Raw genomic sequence first — 27,409 nt, forward strand, 5'->3', positions numbered from 1 at the left:
GCCATTATGGAAGACAGTATGGAGATTCCTTTAAATACAAGGAATAAATCTACCATATAACATAGCAATCCCACTACTGGGCATATATCCTGAGAAAAACCACAATTCTAAAAGACACGTGTACCCCAATGTTCATTATAGCAATAGTTACAATAGGCAGGACATGGAAGCAACCTAGATGTCCATCAACAGATGAATGGCTAAAGATGTGCTACACATATAAAATGGAATATTATTCAGCCATAAGATGTAACAGATATGAGTCAGCCGTATTAAAGTGGATGAACCTAGAGTCTGTTATATAAAGTGAAGTAAGTCAGAAAGAGAAAAATAAGTATCATATATTAACACATACATGTGGAATCCAGAAAAAATGTACTGATGAACCTAGTAGAGAATGGACTAGTGGACTACGGGAAGGTGAAGGCGGGATGAACTGAGAAAGTAGCATTGACATATATGTAATATAATCTGTAAAATAGATAATGTGAAGTTCTTATATAACAGAGGGAGCTCAGCCTGGCACTCTGTGATGACCTCAAGTGGGTGGGATGTAGGGAGGAGAGGGAGACTCAAGCTTGATTTGTGTTGTTGTATAACAGAAACCAACATAACATTGTTAAAACAGTTTCCTACCAGTTAAAAAATAAAAACAAAAATCTTTTAAAATTAAATAAAAATAAAAAGAATTTTTTTACTGTACATGCACTCAGAAAATGTTCACCTTCTCTAAATAATTCCCTCAAAGTTACTTTCCATGTGGCGCTAGTGGTAAAGAACCCACTTGTCAATGCAGGAGATGTAAGAGACACAGTTCAATCCCTGGGTCAGGAAGATCCCCTGGAGAAAGGCCTGGCAACCCATTTTGGTATTCTTGCCTGGAGAATCCCATGGACAGAGGAGTCTGCCAGGCTACAGTTCATAGGTTCGCACAGAGTCAGACACAACTGAAGCGACTTAGCACAGTTGTTTTCATTACACATTAAAAATTACTGTAATTTTAAGATATTTAAAAATTATAGCACCTAAATGTCAGGAATTGATTTTTTTTAACATTTGTATATTGAAAATAAATTTAATAGTTTGCTGCTGCTTACAAAGAATAAGCCCAACTCTATTACATAAGTATGTCGTTAAAAAATAAACCACTTTCACTCTCTCAGACATTTGGTGTTCCCATGAGTCAGTTTATGTTACCAATAGGACTTCTTATTTTGACACGCAGAAAGGTAGCCTCAAGAACCACAGAAAACTTTGCACCTAACACTAAACGTGTAAGTGAGTTTGCCATCAACACACAATGCTTGGCTAAGGTCTTTACCACAATACACAAGAAATTCATAAGTGTTGACTGTTGCCGCTTCAGCTAGTTTGCCTGCTTACCCCAAAGAATTCTGAAGTGGAACATCTTGAAGACATTCCTATATTTAACACCACAGGAAACCACTTTTGCACTCCCAATTTGTTGTGATTTTTTTTTCAAGTAGGGGCACTACAGTTTGGAAAAGCACGCAAGGGTTGTTTGTTTCCTACACACTGGCCATCTTGCTGTGAGAAAAGGGAAGCGCCCATCACAAGCTTCTGCATAAATGGCCCTGATTGGCACTCTGCTGACTCGCTGATGTTAAGCACAGCCAGCAGAAGCCTGATTGTAATTATTCTTGTTCCTGCTCTCTGTGTATACATCAGGTGCAGCGGGGCTCTCAGGGATGTGCTGCTTAGTATCAAAACCCAACAGAGTTGGAGAGTTACCCTCACTCATTCACTGGTAGGCAAGGAAACACATTTAACATGGCTAAGTTGTTTGCAAGCCAAGTCAAACATAGCAGGACTCATGATTGGCACCTCGCCAAGTGCTCGTAGTGGGTGGTCAATGCACATTTGTCTAATTTAATTGAATCATCACAGAGAGCTGTAAACTAAACTAGAGCTTTAAAAAGTTTCCATTATAGGCGCCAGCTTTTAACACTAAAATATGGTGGCAGATTCATATTCTCAGAATGTGATTGCCAAGGCCTTTCTGGAAACTTCCTGTAGTGTAGGCTAGAATTAGTATATGTGACCAGAGTCACATCCACAATGGAAGCTTCGGCTATAATTTTCTAGCCCTCCTAAAGAGGTAATGAATTATCTAGTATCCTTTTAAAGAATCATTCTCTTTTTCAAATATCCAGAGCTATTTTCTATTTCTCATAGCTGAGAATCTTGACAATACAAGGGTCCTGTATATATTTCAGAATTTGAAGCTTTTAGGCAAATAAATAGAGAAAATACAAACTTACAGAATCAACATAGAACTTACAAACACATTAAAACATTAAGATATGCCGTTGCAACATAATATTATTTTGAAATGACATCATAACACTAAAAAAGCAAGACAAATATAATTTTTTTAATTTAAAAGTCACTTAGATTTATTATATTTAGCTTCATGGGAAATATAACCATTTTTCACAGTAGAAAGAGTGCTCCACAAGCAGTTTGAAGTCAGTGCTCTAGAACATTCTGCTGAATGTATATTTCTAACCACCCTTCACACCATGCCTCATAAACTACCGTTTTATGTTATCTTTTGTACCCCCCATTTGTCTCCTTTCTTTCCTATGTCATGACATTGAAATAGATTTAAATAATTTATCAGTCTGCAGGATAAGCTAGGTTGGAAAAAGTGGCTTAAAAAGATGTAAAACCGAAAATTGATCTATACAGGAAACAAAATCTCTATCAAAACCCCAAATGGCTTCTTTTGCATAAATTAACAAGCTAAATATAAAATTTATAAGGAAATGCAAGAAACCCAGAACAACCCCAAAAACTGACAAAAAATTAAAGTTGGAGAATTTCTATTTCCTGATTTCAAAACTTACTAGAAAGCTATAGTAAACAATACCTTGTGATGTTAAAATAAGCATATGCATATTAGATAAATAAAATAAAATTGACAATTCAGAAATCAACCCAAACCTTAAAGGTCAATTGATTATTTACAAGGCAATTCAATGAGGAAAGAAGAGTTTTTTCAATAAATAGTGGTGAGATAATTTTTGTGTTCAGCTCAGATCGGTGTCTCATTCGTGTCCAACTCTTTGCGGCCCCATGAACCGCAGCATGTCAGGCCTCCTTGTCCACCACCAATTCCCGGGGTTTACGCAAACTTATGTCCAGTGAGTAGATGATGCCATCCAACCATCTCATCCTCTGTCATCCCCTTCTCCTCCTGCCTTCAATCTTTCCCAGCATCAGGGTCTTTTCTAATGAGTCAACTCTTTGCATTAGGTGGCCAAAGTATTGGAGTTTCAGCTTCAACATCAGTCCTTCCAATGAACACCCAGGACTGGTCTCCTTTAGGATGAACTGGTTAGATCTCTTTGCAGTCTGAGGGATTCTCAAGAGTCTTCTCAAACACCACAGTTCAAAAGCAGCAGTTCTTCACTGTTCAGCTTTCCTTATAGTCCAACTGTCACATCCATACATGACTACTAGAAAAACCATAGCCTTGACTAGATGGCCCTTTGTTGACAAAGTAATGTCTTTGCTTTTTAATATGCTGTCTAACTTTCCTTCCAAGGACTAAGCATCTTTTAATTTGATGGCTGCAAACACCATCTGCAGTGATTTTGGAGCCCAGAAAAATAAAGTCACCCACTGTTTCCACTGGTTCCCATCTATCTGCCATGAAGTGATGGGGCCGGGTGCCATGATCTTAGTTTTCTGAATGTTGAGCTTTAAGCCAACTTTTTCACTCTCCTCTTTCACTTTCATCAAGAGGCTCTTTAGTTCTTCTTCACTTCCTGCCATAAGGGTGGTGTCATCTGCATATCTGAGGTTATTGATGTTTCTCCCAGCAAACTTGATTCCAGCTTGTGCTTCTTCCAGCCCAGGTTTTCTCATGATGTACTCTGCAAATAAGTTAAACAAGCAGGGTGACAATATACAGCCTCCTTTTCCTATTTGGAACCAGTCTGTTGTTCCATGTCTGGTTCTAACTGTTTCTTCCTGACCTGCATACAGGTCTCAAGAGGCAGGTCAGGTGGTCTGGTATTCCCATCTCTTTCAGGATTCTCCACAGTTTATTGTGATCCACACAGTCAAAGGCTTTGGCATAGTCAATAAAGCAGAAATAGATGTTGTTCTGGAACTCTCTTGCTTTTTCGATGATCCAGTGGATGTTGGCAATTTGATCTCTGGTTCTTCTGCCTTTTCTAAAACCAGCTTGAAAGTCTGGAAGTTCTTGGTTCACGTATTGCTGAAGCCTGGCTTGGAGAATTTTGAGCATTATTTGCTAACGTGTGAGATGAGTGCAATTGTGTGGTAGTTTGAGCCTTCTTTGGCATTGCCTTTCTTTGGGATTGGAATGAAAACTGACCTTTTCCAGTCTTGTGGTCACTGCTGAGTTTTCCAAATTTGCTGGCACATTGAGTGAAGCCCTTTCACAGGATCATCTTTTAGGATTTGAAATAGCTCAACTGGAATTCCATCACCTCCACTAGCTTTGTTTGTAGTGATGCTTCTTAAGGCCCACTTGACTTCACATTCCAGGATGTCTGGCTCTAGTTCAGTGATCTCACCATTGTGATTATCTGGGTCATAAAGATATTTTTTTACAGGTCTTCTGTGTATTCTTGTCACCTATCCTTAATATCTTCTGCTTCTGTTAGGTCAATATCATTTCTGTCCTTTATTGAGCCCATCTTTGAAATGTTCCCTTGGTATCTTAATTTTTTTGAAGACATCTCTCGTCTTACCCATTCAATTGTTTCCCTTTATTTCTTTGCATTGATCAGTGAGGAAGGCTTTCTTATATCTCCTTGCTATTTTTTGGAACTCTGCATTCAAATGGGTATATCTTTCCTTTTCTCCTTTGTCTTCACTTCTCTTCTTTTCTCAGCTATTTGTAAGGCCTCCTCAGACAGCCATTTTGCTTTTTTGCATTTATTTTTCTTGGGGGTGGTCTTGATCCTTGTCTCCTGTACAATGTCACGGACCTCAGTCCATAGTTCATCAGGCACTCTGTCTATCCAATCTAGTCCCTTAAATCTATTTCTCACTTTCACTGTATAATCATAAGGGATTCGATTTAGGTCATACCTGAATGGTCTAGTGATTTTCCCTACTTTCTTCAATTTAAATCTGAATTTGGCAGTAAGGAGTTCATGATCTGAGCCACAGTCAGCTCCCAGTCTTGTTTTTGCTAACTGTATAAAGCTTCTCCATCTTTGGCTGCAAAGAATATAATCAATCGGATTTTGGTGTTGACCATCTGGTGAGGTCCATGTGTAGAGTCTTCTCTTGTGTTGTTGGAAAAGGGTGTTTGCCATGACCAATACTTTCTCTTGCCAAAACTCCATGAGTCTTTGCCCTGCTTCATTCTGTACTCCAAGGCCAAATTTGCCTGTTACTGTAGGTGTTTCTTGACTTCCTACTTTTGCTTTCCAGTCCCCTATAATGAAAAGGACATCTTTTTGGGGTGTTAGTTCTAAAAGGTCTTGAAGGTCTTCATAGAACTGTTCAACTTCAGCTTCTTCAATGTTACTGGTTGGGGCATAGGCTTGGATTACCATGTTATTGAATGGTTTGCCTTGGAAATGAACAGAGATCATTCTGTCATTTTTGAGATTGCATCCAAGTACTGCATTTCAGACCCATTTGTTGACCATGATGGCCACTCCATTTCTTCTAAGGGATCCTGCCCACAGTAGTAGATATAATGGTCATCTGAGTTAAATTCACCCATTCCAGTCCATTTTAGTTCTCTGATTCCTAGAATGTCGATGTTCACTCTTGCCATCTCCTGTTTGAGAGTGAAAGTGAAAGTGAAGTCGCTCAGTTGTGTCCGACTCTGCGATCCCATGAACTGTAGCCTACCACGTTCCTCCGTTCATGGGATTTTCCAGGCACGAGTACTGTAGTGGGTTGCCATTTCCTTCTCCAGAGGATCTTCCTGACCCAGGCATCGAACCCAGGTCTCCCACATTGTAAGCAGACGCTTTACCATCTGAGCCACCTGGGAAGTCCCTGTTTGACCACTTTCAATTTGCCTTGATTCACGGACCTAACATTCCAGGTTCCTATGAAATATTGCTCTTTACAGCATCAGAACTTGCTTCTATCACCAGTCCCATCCACAACTGGGTACTGTTTTTGCTTTGGCTCCATCTCTTCATTCTTTCTGTAGTTATTTCTCCACTGACCTCCAGTAGCATATTGGCTACCTACCGACCTGGGGAGTTCCTCCTTCTGTATTCTATCATTTTGCCTTTTCATACTGTTCTTGGGGTTCTCAAGGCAAGAATACTGAAGTGGTATTCCCTTCTCCAGGGTATTGCCATTCCCTTCTTCAGTGGACCACATTCTGTCAGACCTCTCCACCATGACCCATCCGTTGGGCGGCCCCACACACCATGGCTTAGTTTCATTGAGTTAGACAAGGCTGTGGTCCATGTGATCAGATTGGCTGGTTATCTGTGGTTGTGGTTTCAGTCTGCCCTCTGATGCCCTCTCTCAGTTCCTACTGTCTTGCTTGGGTAGATACATTTTTTTGCAGAGATACATTCAAAAGAATGAAGTTGTGGGCTCCCTTGGTGGCTCAGTGGTAAAGAATCTTCCTACCAATACAGGAGACAGGGGTTCCATTTCTGAACAGGGAGGTTTCCATATGCTGCAGAACAACTAAGCCCTGTTCCACAACTATGAGCCTGTGCTCTGGAGGGCAGGAGCTCACACGCCCTAGGCCTGTGCTCAGCTGTGATAGAAACCATCACAAGGAGAAGCCACACACCACTGCACGTGGAGACTAGCCCCTGCTTACCCAAAAATAAATAAAGTTTTTTAAAAAGAATGAAGTTGGATACACATCTCAGAGCATATACAAAAATTAACTCAAAATGGATGAAATATCTAACTGTAAGAGCTAAAGTTATAAAACTCTTTTTTTTTTTTTTTTTGGGGGGGGGGGCGCCCGCCGCCGCCGCCATGCTGCCCGGCCAGCGCGCGCACAGCGGGCGGGGGCGGGGCCCTTAAAACTCTTTAAAAATATATATAGATGTAAAACTTTGGACCTTTGGATTAGGCAATTATATTCTAAGGCATCACACTAAACTACAGAAAAAAACAGATAAACTTGGTTTCAAAATTTAAAACTTCTGAACTTAAAAAGACACTACAAAAGGTGAAAAGACAACACAGAGAATTGGAGAAAACTTTTGCAAATTATATATACGATGAGGGTCTATTATCCAGAACATCTAAAACTACTATAATTCAATAATAAAAGGTCCAATAACCAATTTAAAAATTGCACAAAGGAACTGAACAAACATGTCTTCAAAGAAGACATGCAGATGGTCAATATAAATATGAAAAAGAGACTCAGTCATTTGGAAATTAAAAATCAAAACTAAAGTGAGATACCACTTCACACCCACTAGAATAACTATAATCAAAATGACAGAAAATAAAAATGTTAGTGGAATGTGGAAAAATTGGGATCTACATTCACTGCTAGTGAGAATGTAAAATGATGTGGACACTTTGAAAAACAGTTGACCAGTGGCACAAACGACCCATTCTGGAAAAGGTTAGATCTTCAGGGGTAGAAGACAAATCAGTGATACCGGAGGTTTAGAGTAGAGGGAGCGGTTTCCTGCAAAGGGTCCATGGGAGAAAATTTTATGGTGATGAAATTTTCCTATTTTTCACATAGGACTAGGGTAGTAGATGCATGACTATGCATATGTCAAGACACACAGAATTATACACAACAAAGACTGAACTTCCCTGGATGCAGATTAGAAAAAAGAGAGAGAGAAAACAATCAGCAAGTCAAGAGATTTCAGGATGGATTGTAGATTGTGACCAAAAAAATGTCATCACATTATAAATATGTTACATAACTTCACTGAAGGGGGTAAAAAACTGACCTAAATAACCTGAAAACAATGTTCTGTCTGGTTGCTATAGGCTCAAGACAAAATAAATTATATACAACCACTATTGTCTTGTTGGTAAATTTGTCTTTCATAGAGGTATGGATTAGAAATTCTGAACGCATTTTATATATAGCATATAAATGTACGATACATATATATATACACACATATAATTAAATAAATTATAATTAAACATATAATCAAATAAATTGCACCCAGTTTCTCACTTCCAGAGAACATACTTACAAATAAGCAAAGCAAAATGTCTACAGTAAGCCCCATGGTGCTGGGTTAAATTCAGAAATATATCTGTGAACTTGTTTTTATCTTAATGTGCATATCGATAAATAGGTTCAGTGAAACATATCTGTGCATACATGGATTGGTGATCATACATGTATTTGCTAGTTTTGTCAGTTAAGAATGTAAAAGGTGACACCCAGGAGTAATATAGCACACCCCACCACCAGATCATGATTTCTAAATGCCTGACTCCAAAAAGATTTCAGGGCTTTCCTGGTGGCTCAGTGGTAAAGAATCCACCTGCAATGCAAAAGACTCAGGTTCGATCCCTGGGTAGGAAAAATCCCCTGGAGGAGGAAATGGCAACCACTCCAGTATTCTTGCCTGGAAAATTCCATGGACAGAGGAACCAGACAGGTTACAGTCCATAGGGTCACAAAGAGTCAGACATTACTGAACCACTAACGTGAAAAGATTTCACTTTAAGAAATGATTTATTCTAACACTATAACTGAGAAACACAAGATGAATCTGCTGCATCATACACTATGATAGAGAAAATAAGGACTTGAGAAAGGCAGAATACATAACGGTCCTTGTCAGAGAGAAAGAGACAAAAAAAGCTCCCAATGTCTAAGACCAGAATAATTTTTACAATACAATACAATGTGATACAATAAAATACAATTACAATACAACAAAGACCATAGTGAATTATATGCCCAAAGAATAATAAATATTCTTTAATCCATACAGAGGATAAGATGGTTGTATGGCATCACCGACTCGATGGACATGAGTTTGAGCAAGCTCTGGGAGTTGGGATGGATAGGGAAGCCTGGCATGCTGCAGCCCATGGGGTAGCAAAGAGTGAGCGACTGAACAGAACTGAATCCGTGATAATATAAATCATTGATTAAAAAACAAATGGAGAGTTGGAAAAAAATCTCATTATAGAAGAATTCAATGAAGAATTGAGGGAACTAGAATATTACCTTAGTAGGTGCTGTGAGCAAAGTTCACTGATATATGCTAAAACTAGTAAAACCGTTAAGAGAAACAGAATGCTTACAAATCTTCAAAGTATCTCCCCCATAGTAAATAATTACAGTGATTTTTACCATGTGTCCACAAATTTGTTGCTATTCTTCCCTCCAGATTGTGAAGTTTAACTCCTCTCCCCTTGTGTCTAAGTTGAATTGGGTGACTTGCATTTAACAAGGGAACTTCAGTAATCATACAATAGAGAAATTTGACAGACACCACCTTAAGTATATCTCAGTTTTATAAGATTTTAGTAACAAACTACCACAAACTCTGGTGTAAAACAACAGAACTATATTTTTCTGACAGTGTGGGAAACTAACAATCTAAGATCAAGTTGTTGGTAGGGCCATGCTTCCTCTTGAGGGTCTAGAAAAGAATAAATTTTTTCCTCTTCTTTCTTCTAATGATTACTGCCAATGCTTGTCATTCCTTGGCTTCACTCCAGTATCTTCCTTTGTCTCTCTATGGCCTTTTTCCCTGCTTGTCTGTGTTATATTTCCAAATTTCCCTCTTAAGTTCACAATAGTCATTGGATTTAGGGTCCAATCTAATCTAGTATGATGGCATCTAAACTTGATTACATCTGCACAGACCTTATTTACAAAAAAGGTCACACTTTCATGTTCCAGGGGGACATGAATTCTGTGAGATAGTCTTAATACAAGTGATCAGGTCAATACCAAAGTAAAAGTCACATTGATACCATCTCCCCACTGATTTTACAACAGCCGATTGATTGTGTTTGTAAACAATTCTATCATCTTTGGGTTGGAACCTGTTAATCATCTTTTCCATGTGCGTTATGATTTTCCTGATTCTTTCTGTGCTGAGTAATTTTGGATTTTTACTCTAGACATTTTGAACACTCTGCTATGAGGCTTTGTATCTTTTACAAGTACTATGTTGATGTCTTTGTTTTGGCAGGTATTCAATCCCAGTGGGTACAGGTTTCAAGACCTGACCAATGTTCCATAGCTTGTTCTATTTTTAATGGCTTTATCGTGCTTTTTAGACACATCCTGTGTATTTGTCACTTATTGGTTTGATCAGCCTGGGACTAGATTGGGAATCACTCCCATGGTTCATCACTCAAAGCTGTTTGTATGCTATTTAGAACTTCCCACGTGGTGCTAGTGGTAAAGAACCTGCCTGCCAAGGCAGGAGATACAAGAGATGTGGGTTTGATCCCCTGAAGGAAGCATGGCAATCCTCTCCAGTATTTTTGCCTGGAAAATTTCATGGACAGAGAAGCCTGGCTGACTACACTCCATGGGATCCCAAAGAGTCACACATGACTGAGCACAATAGCACACATGCTCTTTAGGGTCACATCTGTGCATATACATCTGACGGGTGATCCCAAGAGTTTATATCAAATTTATATGGGGTAGGTTTTCAAGCTGCTTCCTCTCTATGATTCCCTGAGTAACTTTCAGTTCATCAAGGCTCCCCTTTAGTCTTCCATGCAGAAAGCAGCGGCTCTGTTAGCCTCACTGTACCACACGCTTCCTGGCAAGGAATAGCTTAGGATGTGCTGTGTGTGCTTAATTGTTCAGTTGTGTCCAACTCTTTGTGACCCCATGGACTGTAGCTCTCCAGGCTCCTCTGTGCATGAGGATTCTCCAGGCAAGAATTCTGGAGTGCATTGCCATGCCCTCCTCCAGGGGATCTCCCCAATCGAACCCAGGTCTCCTGCATTGCAGGTGGATTCTTTACCATCTGAGTCACCTCGGAGTCACCACTCCAAGAATACTGGAGTGGATAGCCTATGCCTTCTCCAGGGGATCTTCTTGACCCAGGAATCTAACCAGGGTCTCTTGCACGGCACGCAGATTATTTACCAATTGAGCTACCAGGGAAGCCCCTAGGGTAGGATGGAGAGAGACAAGGCTTTATTCCACCCCCTTGAGAGCACAGTTCCTCTGATTAGAGAGGAAGTTTCTCTTCCCTCGTAATTTTAGGCACTAGTGGGCCTATGCTGTCACCACTATTGCTAACGGATCTCTTCCCTGCTCATCAGTCATGAAATGGAGAACTTCTCCTGGAGCTGTGTCTGTCTTTGTTAATGTCCACTTGTGAGTTTCAGACTGCCTTGAGTCCAGGATAGGAAATAAGGGGCGGGGCAGAGGGGGGGATGATAAACTCACTAGCAGTCTAATGACATTAAAATTTGGGGGCTTCTTTTGTTTCTATTTAATTTTTAGAGTCCTCAGATCACTGCTTCATACATTTTGTCTAAGTTTTAAAGATCATTTAGTAGAACAGACAGGATGAAATATGCTTATTCCTTTTACCTGGAGCAAGAATCACCAAAAAGGAGATGAACTGGAAATAAATAACAGAAAGATATTAGGAAAACCTCCATATATTTGGAAGTTAAAATATATTCTAAATAAACACTGTGTATCAGGAATATTAGAATTTATTTTATACTATTGAAAATAAAACTACAACATCAAAATCTGATGAAAAAATCTGAAACAGTGCTTAGAATAAAAACTTTGCCATTGGAGATTCATACAAGAACAGAAGATAGGAAAATCTGTAAACCAAGCTTTAAAGGGTAGCAGAATGTACCTCTCCAAAATATGTCCACTTTGGCAGATTGCTTATTTTTAACTATAAACACGTCAGTTTAGTTCAGTCACTCAGTCATGTCTGACACTTTGCGATCCCAATGGACTGCAAAACGCCAGGCTTCCCTGTCCATCACCAACTTCCGGAGTTGCTCAAATTCGTGTCCATCGAGTCAATGATGCCATCCAACCATCTCATCCTCTGTTGTCTCCTTCTCCTACATTCAATCTTTCCCCGCATCAGGGAATTTTCTAATAAGTCAGCTCTTCACATCAGGTGGCCAAAGTATTGCAGTTTCAGCTTCAGCATCAGTTCTTCCAATGAATACTCAGGATTGATTTCCTTTAGGATGGACTGGTTGGATCTACTTGCAGTCCAAAGGTCTCTCAAGAGACTTCTCCAACATCACATTTCAAAAACATCAATTCTTTGGCGCTCAGCTTTCTTTATAGTACAACTCTCACTTCCATACAAGATCACTGGAAAAACCATAGCTTTGACTAGACAGACCTTTGTTGGCAAAGCAACATCTCTGCTTTTTAATATGCTGTCTAGGTTGGTCATAACATTCCCTCCAAGGACCAACTGTCTTTTTTTTTTTTTTCATTTATTTTTATTAGTGGGAGGCTAATTACTTTATAATATTGTAGTGATTTTTGCCATACATTGACATGAATCAGTCATGGATTTACATGTGTTCCCCATCCCGATCCCCCCTCCCCCTTCCCACCTGCCTCTCTACCCGATCCCTCTGGGTCTTCCCAGTGCACCAGCCCTGAGCACTTGTCTCATGCATCCAACCTGGGCTGGTGATCTGTTTCACCCTTGATAGTATACTTGTTTCAATGCTATTCTCTCAGAACATCCCACCCTCACCTTCTCCCACAGAGTCCAAAAGTCTGTTCTGTACATCTCTGTCTCTTTTTCTGTTTTGCATATAGGGTTATCGCTACCATCTTTTTAAATTCCATATATATGTGTTAGCATACTGTATTGGTCTTTATCTTTCTGGCTTACTTCACTCTGTATAATGGGCTCCAGTTTCATCCAACTCATTAGAACTGATTCAAATGAAGTCATTTTAATGGCTGAGTAATATTCCATAGTGTATATGTACCACAGCTTCCTTATCCATTCGTCTGCTGATGAGTATCTAGGTTGCCTCCATGTCCCGGCTATTATAAACAGTGCTGCAATGAACATTGGGGTGCACGTGTCTCTTTCAGATCTGGTTTCCTCGGTGTGTATGCCCAGGAGTGGGATTGCTGGGTCATATGGCAGTTCTATTTCCAGTTTTTCAAGGAATCTCCACACTGTTCTCCATAGTGGCTGTACTAGTTTACATTCCCACCAACAGTGTAAGAGGGTTCCCTTTTCTCCACACCCTCTCCAGCATTTATTGCTTGTAGACTTTTGGATAGCAGCCATCCTGACTGGCGTGTAATGGTACCTCATTGTGGTTTTGATTTGCATTTCTCTGATAATGAGTGATGTTGAGCATCTTTTCATGTGTTTGTTAGCTATCTGTATGTCTTCTTTGGAGAAATGTCTGTTTAGTTCTTTGGCCCATTTTTTGATTGGGTCATTTATTTTTCTGGAATTGAGCTGCAGGAGTTGCTTGTATATTTTTGAAATTAATCCTTTGTCTGTTGCTTCGTTTGCTATTATTTTCTCCCATTCTGAAGGCTTTCTTTTCACCTTGCTTAGAGTTTCCTTTGTTGTGCAAAAGCTTTTAGTTTAATTAGTTCCCATTTGTTTATTTTTGCTTTTGTTTCCAATATTCTGGGAGGTGGGTCATAGAGGATCCTGCTGAGATTTATGTCAGAGAGTGTTTTGCCTATGTTCTCCTCTAGGAGTTTTATAGTTTCTGGTCTTACATTTAGATCTTTAATCCATTTTGAGTTTATTTTTGTGTATGGTGTTAGAAAGTGTTCTAGTCTCATTCTTTCATAAGGGGTTGACCAGTTTTCCCAGCACCACTTGTTAAAGAGGTTGTCTTTTTTCCATTGTATATCCTTGCCTCCTTTGTTGAAGATAAGGTGTCCATAGGTTCGTGGATTTATCTCTGGGCTTTCTATTCTGTTCCTTTGATCTATATTTCTGTCTTTGTGCCAGTACCATACTGTCTTGATGACTGTAGCTTTGTAGTAGAGCCTGAAGTCAGGCAGGTTGATTCCTCCAGCTCCATTCTTCTTTCTCAAGATTGCTTTGGCTATTCGAGGTTTTTTGTATTTCCATACCCAAGTGTCTTTAATTTCATGGCTGCAGTTACCATCTGTAGTGATTGGAGCCCAAAAAAATAAAGTCTCTAATTGTTTCCATTGTTTCTCCATCCATTTGCATAAAGTGGTGGGACTGGATGCCATGATCTTGCTTTTTTCAATGTTGAGTTTTAAGCCAGATTTTTCACTCTCCTCTTTCAACTTCATCAAGAGGCTCTTTAGTTCTTCACTTTCTGCCCTAAAGGTAGTGTCATCTGCATGTCTGAGGTTCTTGATATTTCTCCTGGAAATCTTGATTCCAGCTTGTGTTTCATCCAGCCTGCCATTTCTGATGATGTGCTCTGCACAAAAGTTAAATTAGCAGGGTGACAATATACAGCCTTGACATACTCCTTTTCCAGTTTGGAACCAGCCTGTTGTCCCACGTGCAATTCTAACAGTTGCTACTTGATGTGCAAACAGGTTTCTCAGGAGGCAGGTAAGGTGGTCTGGATATTCCCATCTCTTTAAGAATTTTCCACAGTTTGTTGATCCACACAGTCAAAGGATTTGGCATAGTCAGTAAAGCAGAAGTAGATGTTTTTCTGGAATTCGCTTACTTTTTCAATGATCCAATGGATGCTGGCAATTTGATTTCTGGTTCATCTGCCTTTTTTAATCCAGCTTCAACATCTGGAAGGTCTTGGTTCGTGTGGTGCTGAAGCCTGGCTTGGAGAACCTTGAGAATTACTTTGCCAGAGTTTGAGGTAGTTGGAATTGTGCAGTCATTTGAACATTCTTTGGCATTGCCTTCCCTTGGGATTGGAATGAAAACTGAACTTTTCCAGTCCTGTGGCCACTGCTGAGTTTTCCAAATTTGCTGGCATATTGAGTGCAGCATGTTCACAGCATCATCTTTTAGGATTTGAAATAGCTCAACTGGAATTCCATCACTTCCTCTAACTTTGTTCATCATGTTGCTTCCTAAGGCCCACTTGACTTCAGACTTCAGGATGTCTGGCTCTAGGGGAGTGATCAGACCATCGTGGTTATCTGAGTCTTTAAGATCTTTTCTGTATAATTCTCCTGTATATTCTTGCACCTCTTCTTAATATCTTCTGCTTCTGTTAGGTCCATACCATTTCTACCCTTTCTTGTGCCCACCTTTGCCTGAAATATTCCCTTGGTATCTCTAATTTTCTTAAAGAGATCTCTAATCTTTCCCATTCTATTGTTTCCTCTATTTCTTTGCACTGATCACTTAGTAGGGCTTTCTTATCTCTTCTTGCTATTCTTCAGAACTCTGTATTCAGATGGATATATCTTTTCTTTTCTCCTTTGCCTTTAGCTTCCCTTCTTTTCTCAGCTATTTGGAAGACCTCCTCAGGCAACCATTTTGGCTTTTTACATTTCATTTTCTTGGGGATGATTTTGATCACGGACTCCTGTATAATGTTATGAACCTCTGTCCATAGTTCTTCTAGTACTCTGTCTATCAAATCTAATCCCTTGAATTTGTCATGTCCACTGTATAATCATAGGGAATTTTATTTACATCATACGTGAATGGTCTACTGGTTTTCCCTACTTTCTTCAATTAAGCCTGAATTTTGCAATAAGGAGTTCATGATCTGAGCCACAGTCAGCTCTTGGTCTTGTTTTTGCTGACTATATAGAGCTTCTCCATCTTTGGCTGCAGAGAATATAATCAATCTGATTTCGGTATTGACCATCTGGTGATGCCCATGTGTAGAGTCACTTGAGATATAGCACTTGAAATATAGCAAATTGAGGGAGAAGCCCTTTCTGAATTTTTCATATATACTTAGTGACAGACCTTCTAAAAGTGACTGAGTTGTCATAAACCGCCTCCCCAGGAGTTTCATCACTGGGGAAAATTGACGTTATCTTAGAAGATGAGACTAGAAATTGACACCACACCAGAAAAACTGTCTCCGAATATCATACTTCCCATGTCTTCTAAGGGCCCATTCATCTTTCCAAAATGTCGTCTACTCTCCCCTAGGAAACCTACAAGCCCCTACCCTTTTCCTCCTGAGATGATACTTATGGCTGAATTCTAAGCTACTTCTTTGAGTTAGATTCATTTTTCCCTAGGTGTCTCAAATGAGGTACACATGTTAAATTTTTTTTTTTTTTTTTGCTAATTTGTCTTTTATTACAGGGATCTTAGCTAACACTCAGAAATTAAAAAGTAAATGTGTTAGTCCCTTAGTCATATCCAACTCTTTGTGCCCCCATGGACTGTAGCTCACCAAACTCCTTTGTCCATGAAATCCTCCAGCAAGAATACTGGAATGGACAGCCATTCCCTTCTCCAGGGGATCTTCCTGACCCAGGGATCGAACCTTGGTCTCCCACATTGCCAGCAGATTCTTTACCGTTTGAGCCACCAGGAAAGCACAAGATATAGAAAGGTAGAAGAAAAATTGTTTTTTCTCCTCAACAGTTTCTGCCTTCAGAAACTGGATAAATGAGAAATATATAAGCCCAAAGCAAGGGGAAGGAAGGAGATAATAAAGGCAAAAGCAGAAATCAGTACAATTTAAAACAGAAAAGAAACAATAAAGAAAATTAAGGAAACCCAATGTTGTTCTTTGAAAAGATACATAAGTCAACCTACTTGTTGCTTGGATCAAGATGATGATCGAGTAGACATGGTGAGAAGTAGTTAGATTCTGGATATATTTTGATGGTAGAGCCTTGAGGATGTTTTACATACTAGCAGAAGACTGTGAGGAAAAGAATGAAAGATTTCTTCAAGGGCTTGGGCCTAAACAACTAGATAAAACATTTGCCATGCAAAAGAAGGACTAAAGAATGAGCAGTTTTCAAAGGCTGGGGTTTGTTTTTTTCTACACCTAACAGAGGAACCCATTATATATTAGTCAAATTTAAACCCATGTAAGATTATTCATATCTCATGTAAAACAATATTTAGGGAGATTCGAGTTCCCATATTTATGTTCTGCTTCTGGCACACGTTTTCCATCCTCAATGTCACCTATTGATGTCCAGATGAGACCTAACCCAGCAAACACAAGCAAACTTGAGTTAGAATAAAAAAGTCAAGTTCTTGTGAAAGGAGCCCTTTCAATTGTCAGCTCTCTTTAAGTAGCTACACGAAACGTCCCATGTAACAGTTTCATGTGTATTACATTAGTTATAATTAGTTGCATGACCACCCCTTTTACAAAGAAAACTAAACAATGCATTATCTTATACTGGGCATTGATTTTTCCAACTAAAATTAGGGGTCACAGTGTAAGACTTTGTCTGATGAAGAGATGGAGATTAAGAGATATACAGAGCTACATGGAAATGAAATTTGGCAATGAGAAAATCTTAGAAATTTTGTGATTGATGTGATACAGTACGCAATGGCATGGAACCAGCATGAGAAATGCTAACCATTCATAGTATGTGAAATAGATGAAGGTGATATAAAGGCAGCATTCTAGAGATCTGATCTACTCAAGAACTCAGTTAGATGGACATAAGTATTCTAAAAGAGAAAATTCAGGTGTTACTGAACAAGATAGAAATGAGGAAAAAATGGTGAAAAAAATGAAAGACTAAATATTGTCAATGCTATTGATAGACAGCTGCAAATCCAATTTCAATTATTGAACAGTTACTCTACAAGGTCCCAGTACAAATGGAATGGTGTCACATCTTTATCATTAATTATCAGTAATTATCTATTATTGGTAATATTGGTAATTATTAAATGCATTTTGCTGAGTAATTTAGCAAAAGAAAAATCACTACATTTACTTTCTCTAGATGGCTTTGAGTCTGAAGATTTATTTTTAGCCACCAATTTAGGAGGGAAAAAAATCATTTTAGGTCACTTTGCTTAAATGGAAATACTATTTATATGTTAATAATTATAAAGCAATGACAACGGTTTGTGAAGGCTATGCTTTTATTAATTAATATAGTATAACAAGTAAGATGAACAGACTGTTATATGTGTGAGTGGTGTTTTGTTGGCTCAATATATTTTTGTTTAGTATATGAGACAAAAGAGGATTAACATTTTATATTTGTATCACTATAAAATTACCTCTTTGAAGGGTAGCTCATTTCATTATCCATATCAGTGATGAGGAAATGTCTAAGAGGAAATCCATATGGAAGTATTTAGAAGAATATAGGAGATAACAGGGCAATCTTTTTCATGATTAGTTCCTACTATTATTTAAATCTACCCATAAAATAGTTGTAAAAAAAACTCTATTTCTTTTTTCTTTTTCTTGTTTAAGACTCTTAGCCCATAAGAAAGAAACCCAAAATATTTTTCTTGGGACTACATAACTTAACCCAACTCTATAGAAATACCTAAGTTTTCATTAATAGCTTCCTTTACCTTCTATTAAAAGTAAGTTGCTAGAGGAATTGCTTAATGTAGGTTTGAAAATGATTGCAAATATCAACAATTGATTCAGTAACTACTAAAATAGTTTTTGACTTAAATATATAGTATGTTACAGGTTCTAAATGAATCTAAGGTTGCAACAGTTTTATAAGAACAGGGACTTTAAAAGATAATACTTTCACATTCCACATTGATAGCATCACTGACTCAATGGATATAAATTTGAGCAAATGCCAGGGTGCAGTTAAAAGGACAGGGAAGCCAGCATGCTGCAGTCCATGGGGTTGTGAAGAGTCAGACACAACTTAGCAACTCAACAACAACAACCTCATTCTCATGGCCTAAAAATTCTCTGGAAGAACTCTCCAACAGAAGTATTTCATTCCATGGTTATATGCCACTTTCTATAAATGAAGAACTGAAACTTCATAATATAAACAAAAGGGAAACATGTAATAAAACTTGAGCAATGTATTAAAAGGGAAACTGCCCTTTAGAGATAATGGATCTATTCTCTACTCCATGCATGAATGCAACTCTCATTAACGTTAATGGAAGTTATGCGTAAGCATCAAGAAAATATACCTGGTATAATGGATTTCCAGAATGGGTAATGGCATCTAATGTATTCCTGGCATAGCTGTGTCTTTATGCAGCCAAATAAGAGTATGCCTAAAATTTGGGGATAGAGATAAGAATTTAAGAGAAGAATTTTAAAGTAGTAAGAAAGTCTGAGAATACAATAATATCTTTGCATTTTTCTTCTCTCTTAAAAAAACTCCTTCCAGTCACTGGTAATTTCTCTCCTGCAATTGTGCGGATTTTAAGAGTCTAGTTTCAAAGCAATGATGTCACCTAATCAATTAACTGATCTCCAGTAGCATATTGGGCACCTACTGGCTTGGGGAGTTTATCTTTCAGTGTCCTATCTTTTTGCCTTTTCATACTTTCATGGGGTTCTCAGGCAAGTGTATGAAGTGGCTTTCCATTCCCTTCTCCAGTGGACCATAATTGCTGGAAGAAATATCAATAACCTCAGATATGCAGATGACATCACGCTTATGACAGAAAGTGAAGAAGAACTAAAGAGCCTCTTGATGAAAGTGAAAGAGGAGAATCAAAAAGTTGGCTTAAAATTCAACATTCAGAAAACTAAGATCATGGCATCTGGTCCCATCACTTCAAGGCAAATAGATGGGGAAACAGTGGAAACAGTGGCTGACTTTATTTTGGGGGGCTGCAAAATCACTACAGATGGTGACTGCAGCCAGGAAATTAAAAGATGCTTGCTCCTTAGAAGAAAAGTTATCACCAACCTAGAAAGCATATTAATAAGCAGAGACATTATTTTGCCAACAAAGGTCCATCTAGTCAAAGCTATGGTATTTCCAATAGTCATGTATGGATGTGAGAGTTGGACTATAAAGAAAACAGCATCGAAGAAATGATGCTTTTGAACTGTGGTGTTGGAGAAGACTCCAGAGAGTCCCCTGTACAGCAAGGAGATCCAACCAGTCCATCCTAAAGAAAATCAGTCCTGAATATTCACTGGAAGGACTGATGTAGAAGCTGAAACTCCAATACTTTGGCCACCTGATGCAAAGAACTGACTCATTGGAAAAGACCCTGATGCTGGGATAGATTGAAAGCAGGAGAAAAGGGACTATAGAGGATGAGATGGTTGGATGTCATCACCGACTCGATGGACATCAGTTTGAGAAAGCTCTGGGAGTTGGTAACAGACAGGGAAGCCTGGCGTGCAGCGGTCCACGGGGTCACAAAGAGTCAGACATGACTGAGCAACTGAACTGAACTGAATCAGTTAACTAAGGTAACTTATAACCACAATGCCTGACAAAAAGTTAATGCACATAAAAGTTTAGTTGCTTTCCCGATCTTACTTGGATATTACATATAAAAACTCTCACAGTAGTAGCTATCAGTAATCCAGAAATCTTTTTTTCTCTAAATTCAAAGGTTCTTGATTATAGATTATCTGTTGATGTTTTGGTAGCTTAGTTAGCTGCCCAAAGCTTTTTTTTTTTTTAAACTGTGGAATTTTTAAAAATCAGATTGTCACAACAGTCAAGCAAATATAAAATTTTATTAAGCAAATTATAATTTACCTAATTCCCTTGTGGCTCAGCTGGTAAGGAATCTGCCTGCAATGTGGGCAAGCTGGGTTGAATCCCTGGGTTAGGAAGATTCCCCTGGAGAAAGGAAAGTCTACCCACTCCAGTATTCTGGCCTGGAGAATTCCATGGACTCTTTAGACCATGGGGTCACAAAGAGTCAGTCATGGCTGAGTAACTTTCACTTCACTTTCACTTAATTTATTGAACAGTCAAGTTAGATACTAGTATGATGCTCAAAATGTAAACCAGGGCAGTTTTATTAACCCTTCACCTAAATATCTTCCACAATTTCTGGAAGAGACATTATGTGAGCTGAACGTAGTGATTATGTTCAGAAACTCTTCAGAACAGCCTCTCTATACAACTAATCTACATTCAATCATATGACAGAGAATAGCTAACTATTTTGAAATAAACTATTTCACGGTTCTTGGTCTTGGTTTTTATTTACGTCACTAATTACTCAGTTTATCTAAGGAAGAGTTCTTATCTGTTTCACACTGATATATTAGCTTTTTCTCAACTTTGCTCTGCAATTTTTTCCTATTCAAATCCTTGGGAGCTTCCCAATCACATATCTTGCTTCTTCTTCAATAATGGAGACTCAACTGGTCTCCCCTTTCTTCCTCCCTCCCTCCCTTTTGCCTTTTGCTTTCCTTTCTGTCAACTCTACATAGGGTGTAAGCATTTATTCTCCCTTTCTCCCATCTAAAAGGGTGGGACAAGTCTATTGAAGTTTTGAAGAATAGTGAATAGAGGCAAAACTGACTTAACACTCATGTAAACATTGTTATGTTTTCCTTGACAGTCACTTGTATAAGTATACTACTGAAAATTTTTTTCTTTTGGTTTATATATATATATATTTTTTTTCATTTATTTGGGATGTGATGGGGAGGGAGGTGGGAGGGGAGTTCAAGATGGGGAACACATGTAAATCCATGGCTGATTCATGTCAATGCATGGCAAAAACCGAAATGTTATGAGAAAGATTGAAGCCATGCCTTTTGAGATCTACAATTTGAGAAAGAAGGAAAAATGCAAATTCTGGCCAAGAGTCTGGAAATAGGATAAACCAAACAAGGTGTAAAGGGAGCTGACAAGAATAGAACTAGTGTGATTAGAAATTTCTTGTATGCCTGACATTTTGAGTATTAAGTAGCATTGCCATACATTTACTGATGATATTACCAAGTAGTATCATCCAGAGAGACTGAAGCTCAGAGGGATTTAGAAAATTTCCCAAAGACAGACACATGGTAAGTGTGTGTGTGTGTGTGTGTGTGTGTGTGTGTGTAGTTTGACTCCTGAACTTTCCACAGCTAGGAAAGACTGCCTCATTAATAAAATGGAATTTTATTGGTTACATTCTCTGTCCCCTGAGTAGGTCATCTAAGCCATCAAATTAGAGTTTTTGGTCTCCTACCAAACTTCCAACTATTCATACTCTACACCACATAGTCTGTACACTAGAAAATAACATTTTCCAATTTTCAAAAGTCTCTAGTGGGCAAATTATTTCATATTTCTTAATAAATGTACACCATTCTTAATCCCATATATAATATCTTTTCAAGGGCATGTTACTCCATTATGATTCAGAAGAACATATTTGTCCACAACTTCCTCATGCAAAACGAGGAAACCTGCCCTTCATTCTCATACAATTGTTGAAGGGCAAAATTTATGCAAACTAAACATGTTTGTTGGTGAGAGCTATTTTGTAACTTTTCTTTTCTAGGACCTAAAATAATACTTTGTGCATAATTCTAAGTAAACGTTGAATGGGTGACCTTTGACTTCTTAGTTCCACATATAGCTCCAAAGAAGAAATACCATGGAAACCATTACCTATTGTATTACAATGAAAAGAATCTGTTTTTAGTGTCCTAAGTACGTTCGGACAGGTAAGTACTCTACCATTCTCATTACATCTGTCAATTTTGAATTTAAAGAAGTACTGTGGCATAATAGAAAAAGCATGGGAAATCCTAAAAAACCATTTGTTCAAGTCCCCTAAAATACTTATTATGTAGTTTATAATCTTTACTAAAGGTTAAATAATTTGTTTGTGCTTCAGTATCCACAGCCACAAAATTGGAACTGAATATTTACCCCATTGATTTGTTAAGATGAAAAGACAATGTACCTGTTCCATATTATGCAGAAAATAAATTATTACTATTGTTATGATAGTAATCATCATCACTACCAACAGTATTCAAGTCAATACAATGAGGCTAGAAAGAATTACTTCATAATCTAGCATTTATATGCACATTTTACTAAAATGTGTTTTTTAGGTCGTGAACAATACTGCTAATTGATGGGCATTGAGTTAATTAGGGTACACAAAGCACTAATTGCAGAGAACAAAAAAGATTCCCTAACATGAATATCTCACAATTTAGAGCACATTTGTAATACCATCTATTATAGGGTATGGGTTCTATCAGCACAGCACTATACTATATTTCCCTGCAAAATCTAAATTTGTATACCCAAATAATAAATCTGTGGTCCTGGAAACTTAAAATAACCAAAACATTCCCTTTCTTTATTTCTCTTTCTTCATTTCCAGAAATTTAGAGTTTGTTTAGTATTCCAAGCAAATAAAATAATTTGCTGATTTTCTCCACTTATTTTGTTGTTTTCTTCTTTCGTCCCATTCCCCAAACTCTATCACTGAGTTCCTTTACTTGTCTCAAAAATTCATTTACTCTATAATATAAAATAGAAAGAAATGCACTGGAGAAGGAAATGGCAACCCACTCCAGTGTTCTTGCCTGGAGAATCCCAGGGATGGGAGCCTGGTGGGCTGCCGTCTATGGGGTCGCACAGAGTTGGACACGACTGACGTGACTTAGCAGTAACAGATTAAAATTACAGTATTATTTGTGGAAAGAAAAAGGGTGTTATTTAACATTTAGTAATCAAAGTACCAGATCATCTAATGTGCATGCTCAGTCACTCAGTTGTGTCTGACTCTTTGCAACCCCATGGATTATAGCCTGCCAGACTCCTCTGTCCAGGGAACTTCCCAGACAAGAATATTGGATGGGTAAATCATCTAATTAGCACGTGAAAATTTGGTCACCAAAAATCTGACCAGTTTCTGAATGGCCTCTTTGCTGAATTTTCATAGCTGCATTTTTATAAACATCCTAAATATTGTCTCAACACTTAGAGAAAAATATAACTGCCAGATTCAAAACAGAAGCACAAAATGCACAGAAAATCAGCTATCTAATCTAAAAACCATACATTATGATTTTATCCCAAATTTTTTATCAGTTTAAAACACTTAATATTAATAATAGACAAAAATGCTGAGAATACTAACTTGTGGAAAGACCTACCACAACCATATCCAAGTTACTGATAACCCTTTTCCAACATTTTCTCCTTGTTCAAGCTATACATAGTCTCCTAAAAATAAGAACACCAGCTATACTTGCTTAGGAGTCAGAAGGAAAATACTCATCTTTCCTTTTTGACCCATATATACCAATGTATTATACCTTCATGTTTACTTACCCAACAATATTCCAGTCAACATCTTGGCCATATGCCTCCAATCTTTGCTTAGTGTAATGGATTCTGAATATACCTTATAGAATTGCTCTCTGGTCTATTCTAAACTCACTTTACACTATACCATGTTTCTTTTCGGGTCTGAATAGTAAATCCTTATATTTGATGGATTAAAGCAATGCTTTTTTATTAAGAACACATACCGAGAAAAATAAACTTAAGGAAGCATGAAGACTGACTCTGTAAGTTGGAACATATGAAGCTCAAAGCACAAAAGAGAGGAGTTCCATTAAAATAAGTGTAATTTAAAAGTCAAATTTAAATATATGCAGAAAGCATATGAAATTGTGTGTATTTTAGCCATCAGGAGCAGACAATATTACTTGCCTCAAAATTTTTAAGTTCTTTAATGAAATAATATGATGTTTAAAATATGGGGAAAACCAGTATAAAAACTCAGTAGTGTTACTATGACAACAGAAAACCATTCAACAGTCTTAGACTAAGAAAAGTGAAAATAGATTCTTGCTTCATGAGAAATAATATTAAATTGGAATGTGCAATATTCTAGTTCTGCTTTTGACTTAATAAATATTCCGTAATATTTTAAAGCACATTTCTTATAGAAACACGTATACTGAGTCTTTGGAAATAATGTTTTTAAAAATTAAGGGAACATGACTCTAAATCTGAAGAAACATATGATGTCTTTTGGGATAAAGATGGTACATCAATTTATTTCATTTTTTGCTTCATTTAACATATATTTATTAGGCTTCTACTATGCTCCAGCACTGTGATAGGTACTGTGGAAAAAAATGATGAACAAACAACACAATCCTTATTATCTTGGAGAGAAAATGAAGTAGGATAAAAAGACATTAATCATTTAATCATAACTATAAGATCACTGAATATACTATTTCTCCTGGTGGAAAGGGGATAGGGCAGAATTTCTGATACAGAGAGAATGTATGGTGAATTCTAAAAACTGTTAAAAAAAAAAAAATCCAGTATAGGCCCAATCATACAGGATTTTGTAAACAAGTTAAGACTTTGATTTTTAGTCTAAAGGCATTAGAAAACTATTGAAGTGCTTATCAGTTCAGATAAATGATATTTTTATCTCAGAGAAAATTAAATTTCAGACTGTATTACTGACTTTTGTTGTAGAAACTAATATCAAAAGCTTATAAAACAACAAAAGGTTTGTATATGAATAGTGCCGGTCAGTTGTAGCTCAGTTCTGGTTGTCAGGATACACTTTTACTCCCCTCCCCAAGATTTTTTCATTTTCAGGTCAGGCTGAGAGATTAGCTCCTATCTGGCACACCTCTTCTTATAGCACATCAAAAACATCCCTCAGCAGTGCATAATATTCTAAAAGCCTCCATCTCAAAGTGAAAAGATCTCTTTTGCTCTGATTTCCTTGTCTCTCACAAGTCACAGAGCCAAGACTGACCAAGCGGTCAGAAAGTATTTAAACAAATGAGAGGGTTGGCAAGCCACCTGGCAAGGAGATAGAAAGGGAAATATGTAATTCTTCATTAGAGACAGGAGAGAAGAGTTAGGGAAAGTAAAATAATCTACAAGTGTTTAAATGTACTTTTGTGACTAATGAATAAAAGTGTAAGATAATATAGTAAAGTCATAGCATTCTTAAAATCACCTTGCTTGTTACTTAGATATGAGGAAACAAGTTGGTCGACATATCATGAATGAAACGTTTAGAGGAGGTATTCAAGGATGACTACTTCAGTAATAATTTGAAAGCATGTGCAACTTCATGAAATATGTATCCCCCAATAGAAAAGAAAACAAAATTAAAAGTCATCTTTGCTAATAGATTTCAAGAATTGCATTTGTAACCCATATGTACTTATTGTTTTATCTACAGAAAATAATTTAATCTCAAAGATTTCATAACCAGAACATTAGGGCTTGTGTTTAGTTATTTGTGCCCATGCAAATCAAAAGTATACACAGTACTATTTCATGTAGATAAGCATTAAAACTTAGCCAACCATTTCCTGTAAAAAAAATGTAGTTAATTCTTGAACATAGTGAGAGTAATGGTTTGGCACTTAAAATATGAATCATATTTTATTTGAGAATTCATAGTTTAACTTCATCATATATAAGCAAAACCTGTGTACTAAGGTAATATTATATTCATTTTGTACTTTTTAATGAGGGAATTTCTAAAGCAACAAACAATTATCCCTCATCATCAAAAAATTTGCCTAGTGATGACCTCCTGGGAGTTTCACCAGTCTGTCTAGAAATTTAAATACCTCCTGTCTGATCAAAGTGTCCACAAGCACAGGATTTTTTAAAGTATCATATTCATACTAGCAAATACTAATTTTTGTAAGTATTATTCCATGAAAAGTTTTTTCATTAAATACTATGCCATTTAAAAAATGACCCATTTGTAGTATATTAGGCTTTCTATTGCTATATGACAAATTACTCAAATTTAGCTATTTACAACCACACTAACGTATCATACAAATTTCCTTGGGTCAAGAATGTAAGTACGGGTTAGATGGCTCCCATGCTCAGAATCTCACCAGACTGAAATCAAGGTGTTAGCCAGAACTGCAATCTCATTCTAGTCTCAGGTCATCTTTCAAACTTACTGGTTGTTGGAAGAATTCAGTCCCTGTTGCTGTAGAGAAGGAAGTCTCCCTTTTCTTGCTAGCCGCAAAATGGAATACTCTCAACTCTTAGAGGCTACCCTCAGGACCCCGCCAAAGGTCCCAATCCAATAGGCAGTTCAGGATGTGGTAGCTGGCTTCCTCAAGGACAGCAGGAAAGTCTGCTGTTTGACTCTCTGACTTCTTTTAAGGACTCAAATTATTACATCAGGCTCACATAGTAAAATCTCTCTTTTGATTAGTTCAAAGTCAACTGATGGGGGATTTTTTCATATCTACAACAGCTCTTCTACCATATAAAGTCACACAATCGCGACAATGATACGCCATTATATTCACAGGTCCAAACCACCCAGACCCAAGGGAGGGAATGGAATCTTCAAGGCCATCTGAGAATTCTGTCTACTACACAGGGTTACTTTTTTTTTTTTCCCCCAAATGGCCCTGATGACTCAACAATCTAAAATGTAGAAATATAAATTCAACTCCACACAATCAATTATAAGCGCTACTTGACAAGTAACATGCCTGGAAAATCTTTCAGGGGAAAAAAATGTTTGCAATATATCCCATGTTGAGAAACCTTCTCTAAAAAACTCAGTTCATATAAACATACATTTAAACTTAAAATAATTTTATTATAAACAATGAGTGAACCAGAGAGGCCCAAAAGGAAACT

The 27,409-nt window shown here is 37.6% G+C and overlaps 1 long non-coding RNA gene across 1 annotated transcript in view; it reads right to left on the reverse strand.

Annotated features, from left to right (window-relative positions):
• LOC122428284 overlaps positions 1–26,872 on the reverse strand; it is a 41,107-nt gene extending 14,235 nt beyond the window's left edge. Inside the window, exon 1 of the long non-coding RNA XR_006265682.1 lies at positions 26,713–26,872. This is a non-coding gene — a long non-coding RNA (uncharacterized LOC122428284). The remainder of the gene's footprint in view (positions 1–26,712) is intronic.
• Between the last annotated feature and the right edge of the window lie 537 nt (positions 26,873–27,409).

The sequence above is a fragment of the Cervus canadensis genome, chromosome 26 (assembly GCF_019320065.1).
Source record: "Cervus canadensis isolate Bull #8, Minnesota chromosome 26, ASM1932006v1, whole genome shotgun sequence".
NCBI lineage: Eukaryota > Metazoa > Chordata > Mammalia > Artiodactyla > Cervidae > Cervus > Cervus canadensis.